The 9,222-nt window shown below is 41.1% G+C and overlaps 1 protein-coding gene and 1 long non-coding RNA gene across 2 annotated transcripts in view; one reads left to right on the top strand and one right to left on the bottom strand.

Moving 5' to 3' along the window:
- The window catches only part of fam131ab (family with sequence similarity 131 member Ab), a 68,246-nt gene extending 64,377 nt beyond the window's left edge, over positions 1–3,869 (bottom strand). Inside the window, exon 1 of the mRNA XM_048604787.1 lies at positions 3,422–3,869. The gene's annotated coding sequence lies outside the window, so the exon portion shown is untranslated. The remainder of the gene's footprint in view (positions 1–3,421) is intronic.
- A 230-nt stretch (positions 3,870–4,099) lies between these two features.
- LOC125484755 lies at positions 4,100–8,538 on the top strand. The gene is made up of 3 exons (XR_007263569.1): positions 4,100–4,149; positions 5,327–5,422; positions 7,320–8,538. It is a non-coding gene; the product is annotated as an uncharacterized LOC125484755 (long non-coding RNA).
- Positions 8,539–9,222: the final 684 nt, after the last annotated feature.

Raw genomic sequence — 9,222 nt, 5'->3', positions numbered from 1 at the left:
TGCTTGGCCTGCTGTGTTCATCCAGCCCTGCACCTTGTTGTCCTGAAGGAACTTCTTCGGTCAGAGTGAGTAATGTGTCGGAGTCACAATGCAGTTGCTCCGACGCAACTAATTGCCAAAAATGGGAGAATTTAAGAGTGGCCCACCGCTTTCTCCCGTGCCTGAACTTTTCTTAATTCTTAAACACTCCTAATTAGTTAGTAGTGCAAAGTCAGAAGTCCCACGACACCAGGTTATAGCCCAACAGGTTTATTTGGAATCACACAAGCTTTCTGAGCGCAGCTCCTTCTTCACGGCACCTGGCAAAGGGGCTGCACTCAAAGCTGGTGGGATTCCAAATAAACCTGTTGGGCTATAACCTGGTGCTGTGGGACTTCTGGCTGTTCACTCCAGTCCAACACCTGCACTTCCACAGCTGGTATGGGCAAACAAGGCAATGTCCTTGTATCTGTTTACTGGTCCGAGATACGCCTTGTATTCTACTTCAAATCAATCTCCGGAAAGTTAAAACGGGAAACGCATATTTGAGTGAAGTTATGCATTGGATAATACCATGTCCATCGTTTCTTCCTCGTACTGATTAATAACGTGCAAATATTTCGGTGTTATTATCACCCTTTCCTTTACAATCACCTCGTTTCAGCAAATCTTTCCTGTAATCTTTCATTGCAGCAGCGCAATTATACAAGCAGATCAACAAGTAATCTTAACCAAAGTCTCTTACACTTTCCGGAGTCAATGGCATAGCATGATGTCCCTCAAAGACCTACATGATTCTGCCCGACTCCCCAGACCTCAACCCTACACACTGCCTGCAGAGAGCTCAACGTGGCGAGATTGAATTTCAGATGAGGGTGGTAAGGAGCAGGCGAATCCTCAGGCGTGTGTTTCCAATTCAGTCCATGAAGCTATTAAAACAATTGGGCTTTATTCACGTAAAAAAAGGGAGGCGGGAAAACACACAAAAGGTATGAATATAACAGCTGTAGGTGAACATTTATTGGTGCAAGAAAAGTAAACCTGCGCGCACACACTGAATACCAGTTGATCTGAAAAAGTCAAACCCATCAGTTGTGACCGCATTTGCTGTTCTTTCAGCACGAGGCTGTCTGAAGTCACTTCAATCCTATCAATGAAATGACTGGTTCCATAAAAGTGGCATCTTTTCATTAAAAGTAGGCACTTCAATAACGTCTCCGGCTGAAATCTTAATAAACCTGCAATTCTCAGAATTAAACCAAAAAAAAACACACACAAATACGCGAAGCGACGCATCCAAAGTATTCCCTCAGGATCTTATCCATCTAACAAAGGACGATGGAGTGCCTCCGGTGTAACTGTGTGTGAACAGTTTTCATGGTAACCGTACTCTTTTACTGATGAAAATTGTCAACGCTCCCTGGAGAGAAAATGGCCGCTTATTACTGCCCGCAGTGTTTTAAGATTAAACTGGAATTATCCGCACAGACCGTGAGGAAAGTCAACAACACTTAACGCTTAGTGATTCGTTGCCTAATTTGCGCTAATAACCCACAGCAAAACATCTCGCAGGCTAGGCAGTGAAAAATCTAGATAACTGCATCTAAACTATGCTAACTTTGTCCAAATGCGTGAGAATCAACATTTTAAGAAAATGTAACAGAGACATCATTTGTTCCAGTAATGGCAATAGAACAAGCTATGAAGAGGAGTCTGCACAATTGGGAGATGGTGTGAAGACATTTCCCGATGGCAGAATATATTACCATGTATTTATCAGGGTTTCATTGATTTGTTTGACCGCACATCCATGGTGGCAGAGTGATTAGCATTGCTGTGTCTCAGCATCCGAGTTCAATTTCAGCCTTGACCGTTTTGTGCGGAGTTCCCTCTGCATGAGTCTAAATGGAGTGCTCTTCAGAGGGTCAGTCTGGACTCTTGGGCCGAATGGCCTAGCATTTGCAGGAATGTCAGCTTCGCCAGCCTGTGAATACATCCTTTAACTGGAGGTCACTGCTCTCCCAGGCAGGAGTGCGGGCCTGTATTAAATCGCCGCCTCTCTGTGCTTGGCTGTGTGTGGGGCTAGTGAAATGTGCAGTCCCTGGAAGAAATCAGCCGCTTCAAAGATGTGCCACGCCCAAAGGAAAGATGTCGCTGGCTGTGGCCATCGCCAATTCTCTCCATGGTTGACTGACTTGATATTCCCAGTTCGGGTCCTGGAAACTGCGAACCAGTGGTTCGACAAAGTTCATTTGTCCACCGCATCTAATTTCCTCGAGGCCATTATATCCTCTCACATAAGCCCCAGGCGCCAGCGGGGACTTCAGATCACAACATAATATTGCACAACATCATATGTACACACACAACCTTACTACTAGCTGCACCTTTCTTGAGAAAGCAAGTGTAAACACAATGCTGGGATGTGAAGTACATTTGATCGGGTAAGATGATCTCATCCTGTAAATGTGACATGCTTCTTCGAAACTGCAAGTGATATTTAAACATTTAAATAAGACGGGCTTTGCTCCGTTGTTGTGTCAGCATAGTCTGCTCTCTTTCTCATTCATTTTCATCAGCGTGTTTCCAGACTCTCAATCCACGATATGCGCTGAAGTATCTTTAATTGGCTAAGAGTATTGAGCCCGTCGCTTCGTCGACCCCAAGCTTCGGTAAAATGAAATCAAAGACAGCCTTGCCCTCGCTGTCCATGCGGTCAACCTGAAGCTGAAACATGGGCGCTCTCTCAGGTTTGAACCGGCGATTCAGATGAGGCAATTGTGGAGAAATGGAAGGTCGATTTGGGACAGATTGTTTCAAAAAGGTGTTTATTAAAATTAAAGCAAGTCTGACTGACCCCGTCGCCAGTGTTGCGGCAGGAAATAGCTCCCAGGCTCCGGGTGAGTGAGTGAGGGAGAGAGTGAGGTTACTTGCTAAGGGAAATCTGGCTTGCATGCAAATTGATTCCGCGCAAGACAGGGCTTAGATTTAGGGTGTCCACTTCAAAAAAAACTCGGGCTCATGCAGTTCAGGGTGTGCGGTTGTTTAACGAGAGACACCAAAACAAACAACATACTGTTTCTAGAAGCCAGCCTCATGACCAATCGTGTCAATGAACATTAACCGTGCGGTCCGCTTAAAACTAGACTGCAGCTAATACCCAGCAAAGCTGCTCTCGCCAATCGAGGAGCAGCCGCCTCCAGCCCTTTTGCTCATGATTTACTGCATCAGGGGTACACCCTGCTCTGGCCACAATAAGAAAGCAAAGCTTACCAATAGTTGTTTTGGAGCCTATACACCCCATAATCGGCGCTTTTAGATGATAAATTAACCCTTGTTCCAGACTGGAAACATTTCCACAGTACCTCATGGAAATTGAACTCGCTGGATCAGAACACTTAATACTTTCCCGGCAATGAATGCGCAGCGTCGGGGGTCTTACAGAGTGGCAGTGAACGGAGAATGCAATCGCCTCCTGTTGGGTCTGCTCTGGCTCTTGTACAATCGGCCTGGCACGTACCAAACGCCACTTTACGTAGTGGTGCGGCTAACTCCTGAATCAGCCGAGGCTACCAGCGTGATCTTTCATGGGCGGTGGTAGTGAGGGAAGCTCTCTCTGTCTCTGTCTCCTTCTGCAGCGTGTTGGGATTGGACAAAGCAGCGGCTGACAGTCCCTATCGGCAGCCTGCTGAAAGTGCACTGCTAATCCATCGGCAGAGACTAACCCAACTCGGACATTTCAGCATGCACGCTTTTGCTTGAGGTTCTCTATGTTGAGAAATCTTTCCCCCTTCCCCCAGTCATTGTATAGGCATCTTCCCCGTGTGTGTACGAGAAAGGGGGGGGGGGGGTGGCTAGGGTGCTGCCTTTCGTCTGTCTGTTAATTAGACTTTAATGCCGTGTTGAGTAGAAGTACTGCCATCAATTAAGAAAGCGAGTTATCTTGTCTGCTAGAGACACACAACCCCGGGTCGTCTTAATTGCAATGTATTTTGTCATTGTTTTCTCACGCTTGCACCAAATCAAGTCACTGTCACGCACGGGTTCAATGAACAGAGGTCTGAATGGCCATGGATATTTATACAGCACAGCTGACCAAAAAAAAACTATTCAACTTCGATACATTGCAGCTTGAAATTCAGTAGTGTTTATATATCTTGATGTGATAAGGTAGGTGTTATTGTGCTCGAACCCTTCCTGATGGGATTTGGGGAATACTAGAACACTTCCTTAAGGTGCATTGGAACCTGCACTTCGTTTTGAGGCTCACTGCGTTAACAACGCAATAACAGCAGTAACCTCTTTTCTCCCCCAGGATACTAAAACAAGGGGGTTCTCCTTAGTTGGATAGATTAAAGAGGAGTCACTAATGTGAGTGCTTTAAGCCCACCGGAAAAACTGCTTCTGAAAAGTGCCCAGGTGATTCGAAGGGCTTCCTAGATTGTTTGCAATCTATTCACGCCTTTGTCGTGTTAATATGTTTCTTAATATTCTAGATTAGCAGATCCTTAAGCATGTATCAGGCTGTGCCCCTTTGTCGCTGAACCTAGTTCTAGCAGTAAAATTGTTGTGTGATGCACAATGCTTCGCTGAAGGTCATCCCAATATCAGAAGTGTAACCGCAAACAAAAATAAACATTCCGAAATCATATTCGAAATGTTAACTGCTTCTCTCTCTACAGATACTGCCTGACCTGTTGAGTTTCTCCAACACTGTGTTGTTAAAAGTAAAAGCTCTTTCGTCATTAATCCAGCCACATTTAAACATGATTGTCAATATGGAGCCGTGTGATTGCATTAACAGGTTCTTACGAAGTTTCTTTGGCCATTTTGCTAATCATGTTCATTTAGCTTAATGCTTCTACTATTATAAAAAATCATTATAAAACAAATTTTAAAATAGCACATTAGTAAGTTATCAATGAACTGCATGTTTTGGAGCTGCTCAACTGCAGGTTGCCACGTGAAAATTTGAAACAGTGGAACAGATTGAGTTTGACCAACACTCAATTCCAAAAAGACAGAGTACCATGCTTTCATTATCAAAAATGGAATTAGCACTGACCACCTATGAAGGGATTTGCATATGAAATGGGGCATGGAATTACATCATATTCCCCAAGATGATGGATTATAACAAAAAAGTTTAAAACCTTGTAGAAATTGCCAATGTGTCAATTTCTGTGCTGCTGTAGTGTGTCCAGTTAAACGTCCAGAAGTCTGCTCTCACACCTAGCAAGCAGAGATGACTATTCAGTGCTAGATCTGCACTGTACCCTGAAAGTAGAGTAAAATAATTCATGTTGTTTCTGATATCACAATAGCTTTGAGCTTTGCCTTTTTGCAGCGTCATATCTACTGGTGTGTGGATTCCAAAAAACAAACAAGGTTAGCTTCGCTCCATTGGGTTCAAGTAGTTCCTGCATCAGCTGATGAACGTCAGGTATCCAATTTATTCTCTGGCACAACTCCTCAGTGAGAACTGACTTCCGTACACTTGCTATTTGAGCCTAGTTTCTAGGGGAGGAGCATTTAGTTATTTTGGACAGAAGCTGCTGCACTGGCCTCAGGTGTGGAAACTGCTCAGAGCACCTCATGGCAGGATAAGCAAATTGGCTATGTCACCAGTTTCAGAAATAAGAAAAAAAACACCTGATTTTAAAGCAGATGATGTTTACCCAACGGGAAAACAGACTTTAAATTGTAAGTGTCCCTCTCACACTGCTATCCCTTGCACCCATCTTTACCAAGAGGCATATGGTGAGGAAATACCATATTTATTTCCTTCATTTCCACCAAATATAGTCTGCCAGCCTCAAACACAATGCAAATTCTGATGAGCAAAAATGGGCAAAAAACCAGGGCTACCCCAAATACCACCCAGATTGTTCTGTTTTCTTAAGCACATGACAGAGAAAATCCAGGGCACTTGATTGTAATATTCTTTTTAATGTGAATATGTAACCCCCAAGAGCAACACATATCAACAAATACAATTGATTTTCCACTTCATTTCACTGCCAGTTTTCTCCCTCCTCTCCTTAACATGGTAATTTCAAATACAGTTCTGCATTTATCAGTTATCTTCTGGCACTTTCCCAAAATGGAAATTCTTTAGAATTCCTCCTTCTTTCCCATGGGCACAATCCTGGTAAGGTGACATAATTCAGCACAGACAAAAAAAAAACTTACCCCTAGGAATCTCTTGATTTTCCCAATGGATGAACATAGGAATTTGGGAAGGAGGTGGTTATGCTAAAACCCTGTAATTTTATCAACCCACTTAAATAAGCATTGCATTTTCAGTGAATACATAATTCACGATGTAGATGGAGAAAATACATTATTTCTGTTGTAGCAACACATGGAAAGGATGTAGAATAATCTGTAGCAATATGGAAAACCAAATAAATTGAAGATATAGTGATTTTTTTTTTTATTGATTTAAATTCCTTGAGCAGGCAGCCACTTCATTTGCAACAACAAATAAACTGCCCCTTCCTCATTTTACAAGGTACACCAGTGTTTTGGTTGGTTCAAATGCCCATCTGAGAAATACCACTGCTCCTTAACCTTAGTACTAAACAAAATGCTGCCAGAAACTGACCTGGCATTAAGCTATTGACACCCACATCCCATGTATAAACATTTTTTAAAAAGAGCCCATAACTAAAGTTTCCAACTGTAAACCAATGAGAAACAATTCACTAGTTTTCAAACAATGCTATCAATTAAGATTGTAAACAGTAAACACATTCACCAGGTAAGTGCAGTTCACTAGTTTTGGGTTCAACTTAAGTTTAATTTCTAAAACTTGTTCAGTTGTTTGATGCTCCCTATGGCAACATTACTTCTATGAATTTAGTCAATATCACATTTAGAATTTTTAAAAGCAAAAAATAATATGTTATTGTGTCTCAACAACAAGCAGGTTTAAAAATAAATTTGTGGTGTTTGGTGTTACAAAGTCAGATACTATAGCATTGCAGACAATGGTTTAGTGCTAACTATGGGATCATGCAGTTACTGCTGAGTTGATCCTTTCCTATAATTGGCTCCAGTGGTTTTATTTATGCTGTCAAACAGGTTTTAAAATCATTCAATCAGATGTTGACATTGTACAAAATGTTCACACATTGAAGTACACTTGTGCCTATGCACTCTACATATACAAGACAAATGTTTTACTGCACTAATGGCAGTATAAAAGGCACACAAGAAACAATGAAATGACATATGCTTGAAAGAGATAGGAATGTATACAAGGTATCAAAAGCTGACAAAAATAAACTTTTCAGTGTAACAAATTAACTTCATCGATATACATATATCCATTACAGTACGTCCATTTCATGCTGTTGATCATTGCTGAGAGAGTCAAATGCACAGGAATGACCGCCAAGAGAGAACCAATGATCTTGAGATAATTATGAGGAACAAATGGGAACACCACAGACAGATCAAACTATATCACCCAGCTACCAAAGAAATCATGGACAAGTCAAAAAAAACTTTCAAAACTGTCAATGGTGATGTTATTGAATCTGATATGATGAAATATTACATGTAAATTAATCTATCTACAAATACATCTTTTAATTGTGAAGTAAATATTTTTATAAACTAGCGGAAATTAATTCGAGTTATAAGATGCAGTCTTTTTCAATACATTCGCAGGGTTCAGGGCTAGGCAAGCATCTATTCTCTTAATTGCCCAGACTGCAGTTAAAAGTCAATAACAATGGTGGTCTGCTATGGCGGGATTCAAAGCCACGTCCCCGGGACATTAACCTGGGGCTCTGAATTACTAGCTTAAGGACGTTGCCACAACGCCACTGTCTCTCCTTCTCGGAAATGGAGAGGTTATGGAAACTCCACGTGACGTTAAAGACAGTAACGAGGCTGAGGTATAGTGTGGCGAATATAGAACTGGTAGGTATTGGTCATAGTACGGCCACACCTGTCAACTAGAGCGCACTAGAAAATATCATCCCTCATCTTAATTTATTTCACATTGCGGCTGACCCCATACTGTTTGATCAAATTCATTTGTTACTTAATTCGGAGACAAATCCAGATCATCGCGACCATTTTACATACAGGTGCTACCTGAAATTTGCAGGTTCAACAACCAATCTGCTCCCTATAAACAGAAGAATTTCTACCCTGTTTGAAGGTGCAACATCAGGCTCTCTGTGGATACTCAATGCTCGTACGAATTCTGTGTACTGTATACTAGAAAAACATGGGATTGCAATGACGAAAATCTGACTTTGGTATGCTTACATAATTCAAGTGTGATTTATAACACTAGTAGATTTTTTTTGGAAAGTTGCGTGTTATTTATCTTGATAAAAACACTAATTAATGACATGTTGCTGGTGTTAAACGTTTAAATAGGTTTTAAATTTACAACAAAAGATGTAATTCGACCTTTAAATTACTTGAAAGAACATTTGAAGCCTTTGGCACTAGGTCGACTTTAAACTTCTGAAACCCAGAAAATAGCTCTCCAACGTAATTTATAAGCTTTTAAAATTAAATGATTATGGCTACGGACACTATAGTTCTTACTTTAATATATCAATAAATAATGTGATCAAATCCATCCAAGTGTTATCTTACAATTCAACATCATTTCGAACTTGTGTGTTTAAGATGTTAAATAAATGTTATGACGTAGAATTGATTTATTTTTGTTCCGTCCATTATGCAATCTCTATATTAATTGATTTATAGTGAAACTGGCAAAACTGTCACCATCAGCCGATCTTTGCTGCCTAGAATTTGTAGCACCCCTTGAGGCCGATTACGTTCAATAACTGAGGATCACTCGCTCTTGAATTCATCACTACTTAGTTCACAGTGTAAAGCTGTGCAGTTCACAAGTAAATTGTGTTGCAGTAGTGCCCCCTATGGAATTGAAGGCCTTATCGCTGAAGACGTTTTATGAAAGGATCGACTTGGGGTTCAGATTTTTTAAATTAAAGTCTTTCATGTACGCTTCTCTTAGTAAGCGTGAATGTTTACATATTTGATTTTGAGGTAAAAGCAATGGCCGGGCTGTAAATTCGAATGTAAAACGCCAAACATCGCTGAAAAAATTCTTCTCCTCCTAGTGACTCCGAGGCTCCTCAGGCCACAATTTTAAAAGAAACAAGATCTCTTCTGTTTCTATTAAATTAAGGTAGTCAATCACTGCAGGATTTATTACATGTGTCTGAACAAAGCTGTTTTTAAAAA

Source organism: Rhincodon typus, chromosome 13, assembly GCF_021869965.1.
Source record: "Rhincodon typus isolate 14 chromosome 13, sRhiTyp1.1, whole genome shotgun sequence".
In the NCBI taxonomy this organism is placed as follows: Eukaryota; Metazoa; Chordata; class Chondrichthyes; order Orectolobiformes; family Rhincodontidae; genus Rhincodon; species Rhincodon typus.
Note: the sequence above shows the minus strand (reverse complement) of the source record. Positions and strands in the feature narration are given on the sequence as shown.